Genomic DNA, 19310 nt, shown 5'->3' with positions numbered 1-19310 from the left:
TGTGAAAAATTTTTCAGTTGCACGGGAAGAGACTTTCGTAACTTACTGATGTCTCATACGTAATAAACAAATGCCATTGCCAATAAGTGATTCCTTTTTCTGTCCTCTAAACAGTGGGGCCAAGTACTTGCCTGACCAGCACCTATGTATAATTAACGATAGTGTATTGATCGATAAAGTTGTAAGTAAAGCAGATGGGAAACTTAGCTTCATTGGTAGGATACTAAGGAAATGCAGCCATATTATAAATGAGATTCTTTAGAAAGCACTCGGGCGACTCATCCTAGAATATTGCGTAAGTGTACAGGTCCCGTACTAAATAGGACTAACTGGGGATATTGAACCCATACAAAGAAGAGCAGTACGAATGGTCACAGGTTTGTTTGACCTATGGAATACCGTCACAGAGATGCTGAGAAACCTGAACTGGCAAATGAAAACGATCCCGTGAAAGCTTATTTAAAAACTTCGGGAACCAGCTTCAAGTGACGAATACAGGAATATTCTACAACGTTTTACATGTTGTTCCCGCAGGCATCGCGAACCCAGGATTAAACTACAGTAGAGCGTCGATTATCCGAACGTCGGTCAACCGAACGACCGCTTAAGCGAACTGTGTACTCGCTCGCACCTGTTACCCTCCCACCCTACCGTCCATCATCCCCCTCACTCCCAACCAAGCAATAGATTGCCACGAATGTGATGAAGAAGACGTTCGTGAATGGATGAATATCGATGATGCAGATCCAGGACACCAAATCATGCAGGACAGCGAGATTGCAAACGTCGTCACTGATAAAGATGACGCCTCCAGCATCTCATCAATCAGTGCTCCAGAAAGTGAAGATGAAAGTATACCAACAGCTTCTGACGCGTTCACTTGTTTAGATACTTCATTGGCGACGGTTTGAAGCCCAAGATGAAAGTGACAAGTTTCAGATATCTGTAATGAAAATAGTACGTGACTTAGCTGCTCGTAAGCGTGTAGGCTTGCTTAGACAGACCAAAATAAAGGATATGTTAAACGTTAATTTTGTATACTGTGTGTATTGTTCATGCAAAATGCGTATGTAATATGTATATATTTTTGTTTAATAAACTGTGCCACATACTATATATTTCTACTGAAGTTGCCTTTGTATGTTACTTTGTAATACTAAAAGAGATGCCTGTTTTTACGAATAAATTTACTGTACAGTACTTCTTTTTGGAAAATAAACATGTACAGTTCGTTTATCCGAACAAACCAGTTTTCCGAACACCCACGTCCCCCAATTACTTCGGATAATCGATGCTCTACTGTAATTACAACGCGCAGAGAAGAGTTTAAGAAATCAATCTTCCCACGCTACATACGTGAACAGAATGGCAAGAAGTTCTAATAACTGATGCAATCAATTGTAAGTATCCTCTGCATGCCTCTGTCAGAGGTTTACAGATTATAGATGCAGATATAGACCTAGATAAAAGTTAAGCTAAAATAGTGTATCGGTGTCAGCTTTCATACAAACTGCCGCACTTGTCTCCGAGGCCTACGAGCAGGACGTGCTGTCATTGTGGGAGTGCCATAAGGCCATCGCTCCGGCAGGACCTGCAGACTTTCGGTTTCGACCGGTGGCGCCCGTTGCACAACGTGCGACTGCTAACAGCCGCCACCACCGCCACCTCCGCGAGCTGACGTCACCGCACGCGCATGAGCGCACGCATCGACCGGATGTGGCAAGAGCGATCGGACAATGGTCGCGGCGCTCGGAGCGTGACAGACATACGGGGCAGCGCGCTCGCCGGCCGGGCGAACGCCCAAATCGGATAGCGCCGGCGACCCCCCAACTGGGTCGCTCGGCTGGCAGTGTTCGCTGCCGCTCTTGTTGCTGCAATGTGCGGACCCGCGCCTTCTGGACCACTCTGCCAACCGGATTTGTCGGAAATCATTCGAGTGATATGGGGTATACTATAGCAAAAAAGTGCTTTGACAACGCGAAATCTCTCTTGGGTCTGGCGATACAGCATTCCCTGGTGAGCCTTGATAAAAGGTCGAAGTACGAGAGATATTTATCTACTAAGGTCCAATTGAAATTGAAACCACAGAGAAAATCAAAAAAGTTTTATTTGTAGCCGTTAGCTACACCTTTCAGCTACTGCTTTACATAGTCGCCACTACGACTTCGACACTTGTCGTACCATCGTACAGACTTTCCAATACCCTCATTATAGAAGCAGCCACCTCTGATTTCCCCCAATTCTCTACTCTTATTTGCAGCCCGTTGACTGTGCAAAACGTCTTCAAAGCCAGCGTTCTTGTGCGTCAAGTCTGGGTTGTGCTGTGGGTGATCGAACACTTTCCATCGAAAACTCTGCAAGACCATTTTCGTTGCCCCAGAATGTGCGGCCGAGAATAATTGTCACGAAGAAGGAAATGCATGAGAGTTACGTAGTGTGGGCTGCATGGCTCAGAACTGAAACGAGCGAAATGACCCGATCGACTGTCATGCTAGAGACACCGCCCAACTCATCTCTACATAGCTCGGATCCTAATAAACAATCAGCCCTCGTACATTGGGGAAGCCAGAAACAATACTTTAATACGATCAGGTACAGAAGCAGGGGAGGTGGTTTGAATGTCATCGGACTTCACATAGTACGAGGCTACAGAAAGTGGTATCTGGTCTGCGAAGCAGCTCACACAACTAGTTAGCAACTTGACTTACACAGACAGTATGAAAATAACCCGGCCTGGAAATGACATAAATAATGATCTGTTTTCCTCGACACACTTACGTCAACTGGCTTTGTCTTTCGTTTTTTCCTGGTCGGTAGAATATACAACGGAGCTACAGATATCACTGGCATCATAAGTTTCTTTACATGTGGGAAAAGGCGGATTTCGTTGAGTACCAAACCTATTGTTCCACTAATTTATGCGATTAAAATTGAAAAATCATGAAGGTGGCACGAACCAGATGCCGAATTGACATGAAGTGTACTACATGCTTGGATACGGAAACGATTAACATTTCACTGCAATCACACGAAATATGTAGGAGTAATACCGTTTATATTTTATCTATAAGGAATGATTACGCTTCAGATTTCTCATTTGGAACACATATCCAGAAGTTCGATGTTAGTGAGAACATCGTGTTGTGTATCTTGTAAGAATCAGAAACATCTAAAAACAAAACTCATAAGTCGACAACCGCACGATTATGGCCCACCGAGATTGCAGTTTATCGTTCTGCGCTTTTGTTGCTGCAGTTATTCCAGATTTCAGGACAGTCATCCAACTGTGCAGTCTATTGGCTTAGGTCACGCTAAACGGCGTTCCGAATGTAAAGGCTCCGTGCGACTGCCGACTGAAAGGACATACATATTTTTCGCCCAACCATGCAGAATACATTTTTTCTTTTTTGGTTCAGTGAAAATAGAGATCATGGAGTTCTTTTTTCATTATCTTACGAACTTATATAGTTAAATCAGCATTGTAAATGGGAAATGATTTGACACTCAATATAGTTCGTTGGTGCTAGTTGTAGAGGGGTATCTCGTTTGTCCAACTGCTGTTGCGTCTTGATGTTGACAGGAGCCTGGCGGTTTGTTTAAGTTAAAGCGTTTGTTGGTCGGTCAGGTTGCCGACGTTCAGTGCTATTCTTTTGAAGAATGTGACTAATGATGTCATTTAAAAAACCCATAACAATTCTTTATGTTTCGGTATTTCCATTATATTCCCATGTTTGACCAATAGATAATTTATAGACTGTAATTTCTCGGCATCTCGCATGTGACAGATGGAGTGTGCTGTTGGGGCGACTATCTGTGTGGCGGCAGACCTGTTGCAGGCAGGGAATGGCTTAAAGTTTGCCGCAGTGGCTGTTGTTGAGGCGAAATGATTTGGCACGGTTCTGTTTATCACGCCGAGCATTAGTTTACTAGTTCGCCAAATGTCTGCGACCGCTTGACACGGAATCCTGTGGTCCACAGCACGTGTCGCTGGCATCTGTTCTGATCAGGTGTATCCCTGTTGGTTTTTCATTGGTCGGTATCGTCCTGTTAACAACATAGTGCCACGTGCTAAGGATTTCTGGCGATAAAAAAAAAGCATTGAGACATTCCAACATATGGTGTTCCAACGGTACTGGGGTAATTTTCACTCACCTCCATTCTTGAGTGTAGTGCCTTTGACTTCGTTGTATATTTCCTTTGGAGTCATCTCAATGGGATTGAGGGCGCTTCCTACTGTGTAGCTCCTCTGCATGTAATATTGTCGCTTGTAGCCGAGTCTGAATAGAATCTCTGTGTGACCCATAGGCACTGTTTCGCACTGTAGTCAGTGTTTGCCGAAAGAGACAGCTGCCAGACTGGCCGGGTTGTTTTCTAAGTTATTTTGGATGTCCTGTGGGATTAGTAGAGCAGCTGACTTCGACATAAAATCGATTAGGCTAAGGCCTCTTTTTACGGGTTTTAGAGAGCAACCTTAAAAATTTCTAAACGATACGCACCATTCGAAAAGTATGAAGACACACACAGAGCAATAGCAGACATTCTCGCTACCACCGAAACTAAATAAAAGACGAACGCATTCCGCACGTCAAAACAAACTGCACGAAATGTCGAGAGGCTAGTGGTTATTCACAACGCAATGACGTGTAATGTTTAATGTTAGTGAAGATGGTGCGTGCTAAAATCTACCACATATGTGTAGATGAAGGTGAAGAAAGGCGTTAAAAACCCATGAGTAACGATTATAATTAATATTATTCGTAGTAGTAAGTTAAAGTATGAGAACTGTTCCAGGTACTGTAGCTGAGCCGGCCTAAGTTCATCCTTGACAATTGCTGCGGGCTGGGCACGGCAGCTTCGCGGAGATACCTCAATCAGTAACGGAACATGACATTGTAAATGTCTCTATGGCAACGCCTCAGTGTTGCCACAACCCTATAGAAAGCTGCTGTTTTTGCCTACAGCCGCTAGCGATTCGCAGTTGAAGCTGACAACAGCGCTGCGAGCTAGCAGAAATCTACATACGCCGTCTCGGCTATAGCAAATCAACCTGTAAGAAAACTATACTGTTACAATTAGCACTAAAATGCTTTAAAGTATAGAGAAACACGTTTGGTCTTACTTTGATTTCATTATATTCGCGAAAGATGGTATTTAAATTATATAACATGTGTAAATGCGACTGCAGGAAAAACAGGACCAAAAACAAAGAAGACAACATGTAATTTACAAAACGTCTACGACTACACTTACAATGATCCACAGCTGGAATCATCTCGCACGAATAGTTGCATGTAATAATTTTTAGGGATATGAAAAGCATAGATCACCTTGGCTCTGTCGTAGTTAAGCCAGACGGTAGACTTCGTTTCATTGATTGTAGGAAAGTGCTGTCAGCTTACAAAGAAGACTGTTCACAGGTAGCTTGTACATTCTATCTCAGAACATTACCGAAGCTGTGAGACTGATAAGAAAAAGAACCGGTGTTACTGAAAGTGTACAAAGAAGATTTGTCTTAGTGACACAGAGCGTCATGATGATATTGGAAAACCAAAACTGGCTGATTTTTGAAGCCTAGTTACAAAATTTCAATAACCGGTATTAAATGGAGAACCTACAGATATTTCTCATCCCCTATATATTACTCCTACAGGTGTCGTGAAGACAATAGCAGAATAATTACAATGCTCACAGTGGCGTCTAAGCAGTCGTCGTTCTCGCGCTCCACTCGCGATTGGAACGGAAAGCCACCCGAACATGTGATACTATGAATGCTAAATACCCTCTGCTTTGCACTTCACAGTCATCTGCAGAGTATGAACTTAGAGGTAGGGGAGGATGTGGTGGAGATCGGTAATGCACAATGGTGTGGTGGCACTCCATTTTGAGGCAGTCGTTTGGAACCTGATGACAGTAGAGAATTACCCTTCAGTGTTTGGTGGGCAAGAAGCGTAGCCGAGCTCGTTAACGCACCACTTCTGGGATTCGGGGACACGAGCCTGTCCTGAATCGAATACGCCTTGTGGTTTTTAAGCAGTCGTCGTACTTGATTGGATCTGTGCATATTAACTAGTGATCTTGTTTGTGCACGCCACGGAATTTGGGTGCTCGTAATACATAGAAATAAGTGCAGTTTGGGGGTCGGCCCTCTCCTAGGGTAAGTGATTGTGTTTTATTAGCTGTACTGGCACAGACTCAGGGAACAGTTTGAGTGATGGAATTGGGGACATGTGGATTTATTCTAAAACTGTGTCCGTACAGCGGAAGTGGGCCGTTAACTGTTGAAATTTTCACTGTAATAGTTAACAATACTAGACTGTAATCATTCGAGTAAACGTGTGAGAAAGCTACTACTACTTCCAAATTTAAGTGACGAGAGTATAGTTAAATTAGGGCACGATAGTGAGTCCTGGAGAACCAACACCTCAATATCCTAAAAATGTTTACACTATGTAAGTTAAGGCTCAAAGTGGTGGTGACATGTACTGTAGGCTCAATTTAACTGCTACAGTTTCATCAGGATTTATTATTTGATGGCTCTCGTTTACTCGTAATGACGTAGCACTTTTAATACAAAGAGCTAAACAAAGCCTAGGTACTCAAATTAAATTTAGAGTACCCTCTAAATTAATTTACGTCCCCAAGAGAAGAAGATAAGTAGCTTATAATTTGAAAGAAACGGATGTAAAGGAAAAGAAGGAATAAAAAGAGGAACTGAAAAATAATAAAAGCTAAAGATATAATATTTTACTAAAGAAACGATACTAGGAGTTAACCAACCTTAGATTTTGGCAAAAAAAAAAAAAAATCATAGATATTGCTAGCTTGAGAAACGTTAAATAAGGTGAGATGATTTTATTGCATAGTTTACATCTGCAGCTAACAGAGAGGAGTTAGATCATCAACATAGGTACAGCGACTGATAACACACCGAAGCGCCGAAGAAACTGGTATACGCATGCATATTCACATACAGAGATATGTAAAGTGGCAGAATACGACCGTGCGGTCGGCAACGTCTATGTAAGACAAGTGTCTGGCGCAGTTGTTAGATCGGTTACTCCTGTTACAATGGCAATTTATCAAGATATAAATGAGTTTGAACGTGGTGTTACAGTCGGCGCACGAGCGAAAGGACACAGCATCTCCGAGGCAGCGATGAAGTGGGGATTTTCCCTTACGACCATTTCCTGAGTGTACCGTGAATAACAGTAATCCGCTGAAACTTCAAATATCCGACATCGCTGCTGCCAGGAAAAGATCCTGCGGGAACGGGACCAATGACAACTGAAGAGAATCGTTCAATGTGACACGGTTAAGTCCCATAAGATTCCACACACTTTTTTTTTTCATTGTGACAGAAGTGCAACTCTTCCGCAAATTGCTGCAGATATCAATGCTGGACCATCAACAAGTGATAGCATGCGAGCCATTCGAAGAAACATCATCGATATGGACTTTCGGAGCCAAAGGCTCACTTGTGTACCCTTGATGACTGCGCGACACAAAGCTTTCCGCCTCGCCTGGACCGGTCAACACCGACAATGGACTGTTGATGACTGGAAACATGATGCCTGGCCGGACGAGTCTCGTATCAAATTGTATCAAGCGGATGGACGTGTACGGGTATGGAGACAACCTCATGAATCTATTGACCCTGCATATCAGTAGGGGACATGCACGGTTGGAGTGATATGAGACCCTTTGATACGTCTAGATACGACTCTGACAGGTCACGTACATAAGCTTCCTGTCTGATTACCTTCATCCATTCATGTCCATTGTGCATTCCGACGGACTTGGGCAATTCCAGCAGGCCAATGCGACACCCCACACGTGGCACCTGGAACACTCTCCTCAGTTCAAACACTCCCGCCGGCCACCAAACTTCCCAGACATGATTATTATTGAGCATATTTGGGATGTCTTGCAAGGTGCTGTTGAGAAGAGATCTCCACCCCTCGTACGCTTACGGATTTATGGACATCCCTGGAGGATTCATGGTTTCAGTTCCCTCCTGCACTACTTCAGGCATTAGTCGAGTCTATGCCACGCCGTGTTGCGGCACTTCCGCATGTTCGCGGGGGCTCTACACGATATTAGGCAGGTGTACCAGTTCCTTTGTCCCTTCACGGCAGTATTTTTTTAACAGTTTTGTCTTATAAAAGGAAGAGAATAAGAATTTACTTAAACTGACAAGAAACAAAGATAGAAATAAAGTTAAAAGCTACGGATACAGAGCTGGCTTAGTCAAGTTATACCTCTTAACATTAAAAGATCGGTAATTGAGGAACTAGAGACCTTTTACATTTCGTACACCGTGAGAAGAAGTAAATAAATAGCATGTAAAAATAGAGAATTACTAGGTCATTAACATAATTGTTTTCCCTAGTCAGCGATGTCTGCAGTCTCTGTTGGCTGTCGGATCGCGTTAGCAAAGTACCGACACGATTTAATTATACATAATAGTGGTGCATTCCTTAAGATTTGTTTACATAACAAGCTCGAATTAATCGAGGTTACGGGAAATCTCACAGTCTATAGTCCATAGGGCAGACACGTTAAGAGAGATATCAGCGTGTTAATTACTGATTTACTTCGTTTTTAACAGACTATTAGTCAGTTAGAGATAAGTCAACGTAAAGTTAAACAATTCTTAGGTATTATTGCCCCCTAAGTTCTACCAACTTAATACCTTATCGTACCTGAGAATATTCTGATGGTTACATGTGTTTGCGTGCATAGCTATTAGTTCGTCACTTGAATAGAAAAATGTTTACTGGGGTGGCATAATATTGTGTTATATATACAGGGTATACCATCGACAAATACATACTCGCTGTGTAAGAAAGAAAACTACCAAAGGTGCGTGTTGTGATTGTCTCCGATTTCAAGGCAGAGTAGCAACGCAACGACATTCTTACGAGAATATTATTCCGTTAGAGTGCAACGGACGATCCTAGGAGTTTTGCGCGAAACATTTATAAACTGCATACACAAACCTTCCACGTGAATCCATCTGTCTGTTAATGAACACTGTGTCAAAATCCCTCAGAGGTTTCTGAAATTAGCCCGAATATACACCGCGGCAGGTTACTTTGATTTATATATGTGTAGAAGATTAGCAACATTTCCTGGCGACTAGTCTGGGTAGGTCTGCTCCGTTTTAGAAGGTTCCCGTGTGATCTCGGCTTGATTGAGGCTGTATATTTACGGGTCACCAAGGGCATCTCGTTGCAGGCACACGAATTAAAGATTTTGTAATATAATAAGTCGTAACGAGGAGCGAAGTATTTTGGGCTCTCTGTGAAGAACTGACTTTTAGTGATAGGCGTGAATCATATCAACGTGTTACAGGATACAAATAGCAGAGAGGCACCCTGGCTTCTCAAGGGGCTCACAAAAATTAATTGGCGATGCGTAGGAAGGAATGCACTCTGAAGAAAACTTCTAAATCTTTCATAACAATATTTTAATAAATACCACAATTTTATTGTAAACCGTTTTTCCAAGCATACTTTCAAACTGGCTTACCTAAAATTACTGTCTACAGAGGACAATTGTAGAGCGAGTTCGAGAAGAAATTGACAATATTCAGGGATATGGCGAGAACCCTCATTTAAAGGAAAAACTTCATTTTAACGTATGCCCTCTTCCAAATGGTTTCCGAGATAGAATACATTTAATTCACATTTATTTTTGGTCTAAAAGACGGCACGAATGTATCATTCTCGCTCCACCTCTTTGACATTTCATTGTAGCCCAACCTACCTCGTTCCTTTCAACATGTTTCCTCATGATGTCCTTTGCCGGGAAACTACCCCATGGAACGCACTGACGTCCATGGTATGTTGTGTCTGAAGCAGTGATATGGCTGCAGAGACTATCAGAGATAAAAATCGCTTAACTATTTTTGTACGAGCTCTGGCTACAATTCCACACACCTACACGACGACTTTTATGCAGATAGAGTGTACATCAACCGCGTCTGCGAGGACAGTGCTCCTACTATCGTCGACGAATACCGTCTGCGCTTTCCAACACCTCGAATTTCTGATCGTAGAGTGTTTACCAGAATTTTGAACACATTACGTGGAAAAAAGTATTCCTGCAAGTTCCAATCTTTCCTGTGCATGAACAGCACTACATTGTTAAAATCGCGCAGTTTAGTCTCACCATCAGCATACGGTGACTTTCTGCAAGTAACGATGTTCCACCAAGAAGTGTAATTACTTGCGAAAAACTTGCACCCATTTCAGAAACAGCATGTCCACAATGTTCACATTGGCAACAAGAGCACACGACTTGAATTTTGTCACCGGTTAAATGACATTCGTTATTTGCTTCCCTTAACATTATTCATTGAGCAAAACCACGTTTACACGGAATGGGATCATCAACAAACATAACAATCATCTATGGTCGTAGCAAAATCCACGCCTCCAGTGTAAATCAATTTCCAAGTTCGTTTTTCAATCATTGTTTGGTCCTGCATGATCGCTAACATGTCGGTAGATGCACTCGTTTTAGAAGAGCGAGTAACGGGACAGAATTAATAGCAATTTTTGGGACATTCGTTTCTTGAACTCATTGAGGACGCATCTTTGGTCATGCAGACTGCAATGTGCTGCCAGCATGATGGAGCCGCTCCATATTTTACCAGCCATATGGGGAAACATCTCAACCTTTGAATGAAGTCTGGGATGTACGTACGAAAGTTAATACGTGGGGTGAACTGCTTGGTATCATAATGGTCGTTGATGCACTTGTTAGGGAAGGTGCAGAGGCACCCAGACAAGCAACACAACACATTAGCGCAAGAGTGCACAAATGTACTGAAGTTGACGATGGGTTATTCGAACATTTATTGCGAACCAAGCAACAGTTGCAATGTAACGTTAGAAGAGAATGTGTTAAAAATACGTACTTTCCAACTGGTACTTTGTAAAACGCAAGTTGTAATGTTTACTAACTGTTGTACATATGTACATGTGTAAATCTGACAATATTTGAGTATAGTAAATAACATGTACATTAAATGTGTTATATCTCGGAAACAATTCGCAATAGGGATTTTGAAATTTTGTGGTTTTATCATATCCCTGAATATTGACCATTCGGAAAAGGAGGTGTCACTGAGGTAGAAAGTGTCTCATTTACTCAATGACTAAACTGAACGAGCAAGTGTGGCTAATGGCCAGTTTAAAGCCTTTCTAGTTGTCCCCACACGGACGGTTTACCTGACAGATTTCGTAACGGTGGTGGTAACTGCTATGTGCATTTGTACCGAGTGGTCTCGCGTATGTGCCGTGGAAGAAGAAACAGGGTGTGTCTCGATGCTGGCTGACAATCAACTCATCTTGAATACCATTAGATGTCGCCGAACTTGATGTCTCCATGCGGACGGATTTCGTCAATTGTTCTGCATGCCCTCGCTCAATAAGACGCTGCGGAGATGTTTGGAATTTAGTACAGTATACTGACGAAGAGTCCTGTGATCACAACTGTAGGTTGCTACCTTTCCTTCCCCTACCTGGAATCACCATGAACATAATGGACATAGAGAGAATGACTTGTTGGTAAGATCGGGAATTCAGAAGTTAACATGAATTGAGTAATAGGTAATTTCACTGAACTATAAGTACAAACGGAGCTCGCTTGATATACAGTGTATAGGACTCTCTCTTGACAGTAAATTTCATATCCCACTATTCACATTTTCATGCTACATACTTACATTACATAAGATAATTTTCAAATCTCCTTCCATTCTCGTTTACGTTTCGATGCAATTTCTTCACGAGATAAAATTTTTTTTCTAATGCCATAAGCTTTGTTTGAAGACTCACCTTCCATAATCTCGCTCTGGCAGTATATTTTTGTCAGCTTTGATTCTTATTCAACCAAACAATGATAAAACTGTGCGTAAGTTTACCAAAATTTCATTGAAATTCCCCCTGTATTAATTCGTATATGAAGATCCAACGATCAAGCTGAAAGCAAAAACACATCAGAACTGTATAACCCTGCATCCGTCGAGAACGAGAGTGTAAGAGTCATTTAAAAGACTCCAGTCATTTCCTGTCTATCTAGTCCATTTCTTATAACCTCATTATATAACAGGTCAGTTGCTGGAAGTGGATAATGATTTCATTTCCATCTAATTCGTTCCACTTAATAACATAAGGCAGCAGATTGTAGGTTAGCTAAGCACATCATTGTTAATGGATAATAACATTGGTGTACTTAGAATGAAATTTCTCTGTGGTCATTTTTCGTTCTGCGAATTTCACCCACCCCGCAAGTTTTTCCCACACCATCATATCACTGCTCATAAACAGGAAATGTACCTTAAATCCTTAACTGGGCTATTGCCGCTCTGACTAATATGCAAAATGAACTAAATTAAACGTGAAACTTTCTGGGAGATTCAAACTGTATACCGGAGAGAGACTCGAACTCGCAATCTTTGCCTTTCGCGGGTAAGTGCTTTACCGACTCCTCTTTCCTTCTTTCTTTTTTTTTAACTCCCGGTTTCATGACAAGCGCTTTCTCTTCAGGAAGTAGAGTGGTCAGCTTTCAGTCGGTGGAGACAGGTTGGGCTGCGCTCGAAACCCGAGGCCTGTCCACGATGCCTCGCCCTTCCCGCCTCACTGAACCAGTCCCCTATTTTTTTTTTTTTTTTTTACGAAGAGCAGGAAACGGGTTAATTAAGCAAAACATCTTTATTTGTAAAAGCATAAATACAACAGGAAGGTCATCCTTCTGGCGTAACCAAAATGAGACATTACACTCGAAAAAGGCGTGCAAAACTAGACGTGATTGTCTTATTGGGATTGCAGCCATCGTTCTTTGAATAAAAATATGTCATTTCAGTCTTTGATCGCTATTCTTTATTTTCAATAACCGGTTTCAGGCTAGCTTCCCATCTTCAGATCATATATTACAGTTACAGAGCAACCTGTCAGTGCAGAACTATTGGTTCGCTATGACAGCGACCCATCGCATGCGGCTACCCAGAGGCCCGAGTGCATGTTATGTATTGCGAAATACTATAATTTCGTGCACCGGAAGATGGGATTTTAAAATCTCAAAAGCGGTGGTGGTTTAAATAAAGATTAGTACAACTGAAGCTGATCTCTCTAAATTAATTAACATGCCTCTCAGTTGCGGATGTCCTCCGTACCAAATCTTGTCTTTCATTTTTCCATTGTGCTGATAAGGCGCTTCAACAGGGCTAAGAGTGAGCCAAACTCACTTAGTTCTTGTCCTGCTGTGTGATTGTTTCTGTAATTTATGCCAGGACGTCTATAATTTAGGTGTAATTTTTCAACCTTATTTGAGGATACTGTTACCACATGATGTACTTGGCAGAGTAACGTTAAATATAAATGTCGTATATTGGACATTTAACTGATCTCTTTACGTTACCCGTATTGCAACAGTGCACTCGTCCCTGAGATTTAAGTTGAAAAAAGGTGGAACATAGTGTTTCACCCACAGTGTTTGATGAATAAATGGAAGAATCTCCCAAAAGTGACAGAGGTTTCCCAAAAGTTACAGAGATTGACGCAGTAGATATTGTAACACGGAATATTTCTACAACTAAAGTCGGCAATCTACAGGATCATTACTAACACCCAATATAGATAACTCCAGAAGATTCTCTGTCTCTGATGACCTCGATGTCGATGGGACGGTAAACCTAATCTTCCTTCCTTTCAGGAGATTTTGATTACAAGAGGCAAGGAGAGCAAGTCAGTATTTTCATAAAATGTCGACCGATAGGGAACCACATCGTGAACTCCGCTCCACGAGGGAAGACACGTGGAGCAAGTTGAAATGTTCTGAAAAAACCACTCGTTTCCCTCGTTTTTCCTTCTTCAACAAATCTGCTTGGAGAGCACAACCGAGCTAGATATCGTGTGAGAACGCATCTCAGTATGTCGCTTCACCATAAAATCTTTTTCAAGAATGTAGTAGGGACAAGGGAGACTAAATCGGTAATTGTTAGACATGAAGCACTAGGCATACGTGACTATGATGCGGATCTAAGTTTTGATGAAATTTGTTTGGGAACCGGGAAGGACGTCAGTACTTAACGTAACCTAAAGTTCTGTCATGAAAATTTATTGAAGACAGGGGTAAGGAGGACTTCGCAATGTGGAGAATAAGTTCAAACACTGTTAAAAAAATAAAGGAAACACGGGAAAGATGTGATGAACAAAGAAGAAACTGTGTGCAAGAGACCTAACTATCCACTTTGCCAGTACCAGTTTTCGTTTAAGTTGTTTTTCATTTGGAGGCCCTTTTCCACAAAAGCCATTCACCATACCGCAGCGAAATTTTTACTGTTTATGTGTTATATTTTACATTTAAGTATGTTCTTAAGATTTAGGCGAACTTGCCGTTAATGAAAAGAAGAGCAATAAAATTGGCATTCTGAAAGTAATCTAGTTAAAATAGTTTCGATATAGCTACCGTGAATAAAGTCAGAAATACTTGAAGCTTATGTACCACGATGTACCACATAGTATCCGGTCATAGCTAAAAAGTAAACTCAACTTTAGGGACTAAGGTGTTGAACATAACATCGTGAGAATGACCTATTCAACTTCCATTTCGTTTCTAATACACTATGTGATCAAAAGTATCGGAACATCTCGCTGAAAATGACGTACAAGTTCATGGCGCCCTCCATCGGTAATCCTGGAATTCAACATGGTGCTGGCCCACCCTTAGCCTTGACGACAGCAGGCATACGTAGAATCATGTGCTGGAAGATTTCTTTGGGAATGGCAGCTTATTCTTCACGGAGTGCTGCACTGAGGAGAGGTATCGATGTCGGTCGGTGAGGCCTGGCATGAAGTCGGCGTTTCAAAACATTCCAAAGGTGTTCTATAGGACTCAGGTCAGAAGTCTGTGCAGGCCAGTCCATTAAAGGGATGTTATTGTCGTGTAACCATTCCGCCACAGGCCGTGCTTTATGAACAAATGCTCGATCGTGTTGGAAGATGCAATCGCCATCCCCGAATTGCTCTTCGACAGTCGGAAGCAAGAAGGTGCTTAAAACATCAATGTAGGGCTGTGCTGTGATAGTGCCACGCAAAACAAGCGCTGCAAGACTCCTCCATGAAAAACAAGACCACACCATAACACCACCGCCTCCGAATTTTGCTGTTGGCACTGCACATGCTGGCAGATGACGTTCACCAGACATTCGCCATATCCATACCCTGCCATAGGATCCCCACATTGTAGATCGTGATTCATCACTCCACACAAAGTTTTTCCACTGTTCAATCGTCCAATGTTTACGCTCCTTACACCAAGCGAGACGTCGTTTGGCATTTACCGGAAAAAATGGCTCTGAGCACTATGGGACTTAACTTCTGAGGTCATCAGTCCCCTAGAACTTAGAACTACTTAAACCTAACTAACCTAAGGACATCACACACACCCATGCCCGAGGCAGGATTCGAACCTGCGACCGTAGCGGTCGCGCGGTTCCAGTCTGTAGTGCCTAGAACCGCTCGGCCACCTCGGCCGGCTTTACCGGAAAGATGTGTGGCTTACGAGCAGCCGCTCGACCATGAAATCCAAGTTTTCTCACCTCCCTCCTAACTGTCATAGTACTTTCAGTGGATCCTGATGCAGTTTGCAACTCCTGTGTGATGGTCTGGGTAGGTGTCTGCCTATTACACATTACGGCCCTCTTCAACTGTCGGCCGTCTCTGTCAGTCAACAGACGAGGTCGACCCGTACGCTTTTGTGCTGTACGTGTCCCTTCATGTTTTAACTTCACCATCACGTCGGAAACAGTGGACCTAGGAATGGTTAGAAGTGTGGAAACCTCGCGTACAGACGTATGACGCAAGTGACACTCAATCGTTTCTGGATGAGGTAGCGAATATATTGCTTCCCCCTACTTATACCTCCTGAGGAGATCACGAATGTAAAATTAAAGAGATTCGAGTGCACATGGAGGCTTTCCGGCAGTCGTTCTTCCCGCGAACCATACGCGACTGGAACAGGAACAGGAAAGGGAGGTAATGATATTGGCTCGTAAAGTGCCCTCCGCCACACACCGTTGGGTGGCTTGCGGAGTATAAATGTAGCTGTAGATGTAGAATCACCTGACCACTTTCGAAGTCCCTGAGTTCCGCGGAGCCCCCCATTCTGCTCTCTCACGATGTGTAATGACTACTGAGGTCGTTGATGTGAAGTACCTGACGGTAGGTGGCCGCGCAATGCACCTAATGTGAAAAATGTATTTTGTTTTGTTGTCCGGATACTTTTGATCACATAGTATAGTACGTATATTAGAAGCTCAAATATTTTTGTGTGTTCCTGATCAGAACTTCAGTCTGTTTCACTGTTTTATATCTTATGAAGAAATGTAGTGCTTTCCACTATCGTTTTTCGACTAGCTGAACAATGCATAACCTCTAAATGAACGCCAAACCGTTAAGCAAATGATAGAAGATGTTAAAAAGATTGCTTGTGAACTATTGTCTGTGAATTCCACCATCTCCACTATTACTGTGTTTATTCCGACTCCTACAGCTTAGTCTCCACAGCAAACAGGGTGTTCGGAAATTCCCGTTTCTATCGTCTATGATTTGGAGAGGGGAGAGGGCACATAATTTTTTGAGTAGGAACTATGTCTGGAAACGTACTGTTATAGAACAGAGTCAGTTCAGATGTGTAACGTGTCCACGTCTACAGGGGGAAACAGAAAGGTCTCAGAGGTGCTTGTCCTTCTATGCACTAGCACAGACAGGACGACGTGTACTACGTCAGACGGTCACATGATGCCACTTAACGTTTGCCGTACAAAGTTAAATTCACGAGAGTCCTGGAGACAGAGGAAAATCTGCATACCCGAGTTCTGGCCGCTGCACTGGATACTGAAGAGACACCAGACAGGCTGGAGAGTGTGTACTAGACCATGCTTCGTAGTTACAATGTCTGTAACAATGTTGGTGGTCGCCACACCGAGCCGCTGTTGTAAAGCATCAATACTGCTCTGTACGTACGATTTGATTGTTTCTTTTCTGCTTTGGGATATGTAAGCACCTATGTTTAAGTGTTAATACAAACAAATGCGTGACTGCGTGTGAGATCGCTCTCTAAGTTTTCATCTATTTTTAGGTTTCAGATATATATTTTAACTGTATTTGTGATAATATTTACTATATAAGTTACTTATTAGTGGTTTCTTCATTCACCTCTGCATTTCTTGTGTTGTGGCCTGATATTTGTGAGTGTTTCGTATCGAGCAACTTAACCTCTTACCCGTGTTTACATTCCGCGCTGACCAGTTGCAGCTGTAGCGGCGCATCGAAAGCTAAGTACTAATTAATTGTTTGTGGCTCTGAGCACTATGGGACTCAACTGCTGAGGTCATTAGTCCCCTAGAACTTAGAACTACTTAAACCTAACTAACCTAAGGACAGCACACACATCCATGCCCGAGGCAGGATTCGAACCTGCGACCGTCGCGGTCTCGCGGTTCCAGACTGCAGCGCCAGAACCGCGCGGCCACTTCGGCCGGCAATTGTTTGTGTATAGTAGTTTATTTAGGAACTTTAGTAGTCTTCAACCGGTGTTCTTGGTGTTTTCCGGTGAAATAACTTCAGAAGAAATTTTTGCGAACTGCTTTCAGTTTCGTTACTGTCATTAGACGTTTGATTTTCTTTCTGTGTTAGTATTTTGTTATATTCTCATTTGTTGTTGATTAATACTGTCAATAATAGTAGTTACTTCCCTTGTAGAGCAAGTTTGTGATAATTGTAGTCAGTTTTTAACATCTTATTGTAGTAGCAGAACTTAGATAAAGTTGTTTTTCTTGTTTCAATAATTGTAAAATTTTACCATGAGTGAGAAGTGTGGGCTTTGCCGTAGGTTCGTGAGTAGTGGATTGCGGTGTGAGGCTTGTTCGAAGTATTTTCACTGGGGGGAATGCAGTGGGGAAGCCAGTGGGCATTCTGGTGAGATCCTCTCCTGGAACTGCAGGTTATGTAGCAAGAGTAAGTTGATAGAGAAGCAGGAGCGTAAGATCTGTGCCCTTCAGGTGCAGTTGAAAAACGCACAGGAGGAGCTAGATAGGATGAGGAGGGAGAAGGGGGTTGGGGAATGGGAGCTGGCTGTTGGCAAGAGATCTGCTAGGAGAAGGAGATTTTCAGATAGTTTTACTATTGGTGTTTGTAATAGATATGACCAACTGTCAGAGTCTAGTGGAGAGGAATCTCTAGTAGCTGTAGATGTAGGAAGTATGCAGCAGACCTCAGCAGTTACGGTGGCTAGGACAGTTGCAAAGTCTAAGAGAAAGAAGAAGGTTCTGCTGTTAGGTAGTTCTCATGGTAGAGGTGTAGGCCAGCAGTTGCAGGAAGTTTTGGGGAGTGAGTACCAGGTCACCAGCATTGTGAAGCCTAATGCGGGAATAGCTCAGGTGACTTTTAACATAGGGGGGTTATGTAGGGATTTTACTAAAGAGGATCAGGTAGTGACTGTGGGTGGGGCTGGTAATAGTATTGATAGGGATGGGGAGTATGACATAGATGGTGACCTGGAAAAGATAGCCACTCAGACTGGCAACACGAATGTGCATTTCGTGGAACTGTTTCAGCGTCACGATCGGCCTCATCTTAATACAGCCGTCAGGCGTAATAACATGAGACTTGGGGGTGCGCTGATGACAGAAGGCATGATTCACATTTGAGTGGTGTCGGTGGAGTCTATCAGTAGGACGGGTTTCACTAGACATGGCCTGCACCTCAACAGGTATGGGAAGGGGAGGTTGGCAAAACTTATAGGTGACAGCATAAGTGGGGGTGGTGGGACCACTCATGGGAAAATTCCGGTAGTTGTGGGTGTTAGAGCTGTACCTTTTTTAGATTGAAGTCAGCTGATAGGTATTCCTGCTTAAGGGAAGTCTCTCTAACAAAGAAACCACTTTCTACAAAGCTTGGGTATCCGATTAATGAGGGAATTAGTATATTTCATCAAAATATACAAGGTATTAGAGATAAAGTTAGTGAACTGCTTATAGATGTTGACTCTGAAATTATTGGTATATCTGAACACTTCTTAAATAAGGAGATAATTCAGAGGCTTCCTTTACCAGGATACAGGTTGGCTGGCAGCTTTTCTAGGAGCTCTTTGCGATGTGGGGGAGTAGCCATGTATGTGAAAAACGGTATCCCATTTGAGTCAATTGATGTTTCAAAGTACTGCACTGAAAAGGTGTTTGAATGTTGTGCAGGTGTGGTTAAATTTAGAGGAGCTAAACTTCTTACTGTTGTTATTTA

This window comes from Schistocerca piceifrons, chromosome 3 (assembly GCF_021461385.2).
Source record: "Schistocerca piceifrons isolate TAMUIC-IGC-003096 chromosome 3, iqSchPice1.1, whole genome shotgun sequence".
Classification (NCBI taxonomy): Eukaryota; Metazoa; Arthropoda; class Insecta; order Orthoptera; family Acrididae; genus Schistocerca; species Schistocerca piceifrons.
Note: the sequence above shows the minus strand (reverse complement) of the source record.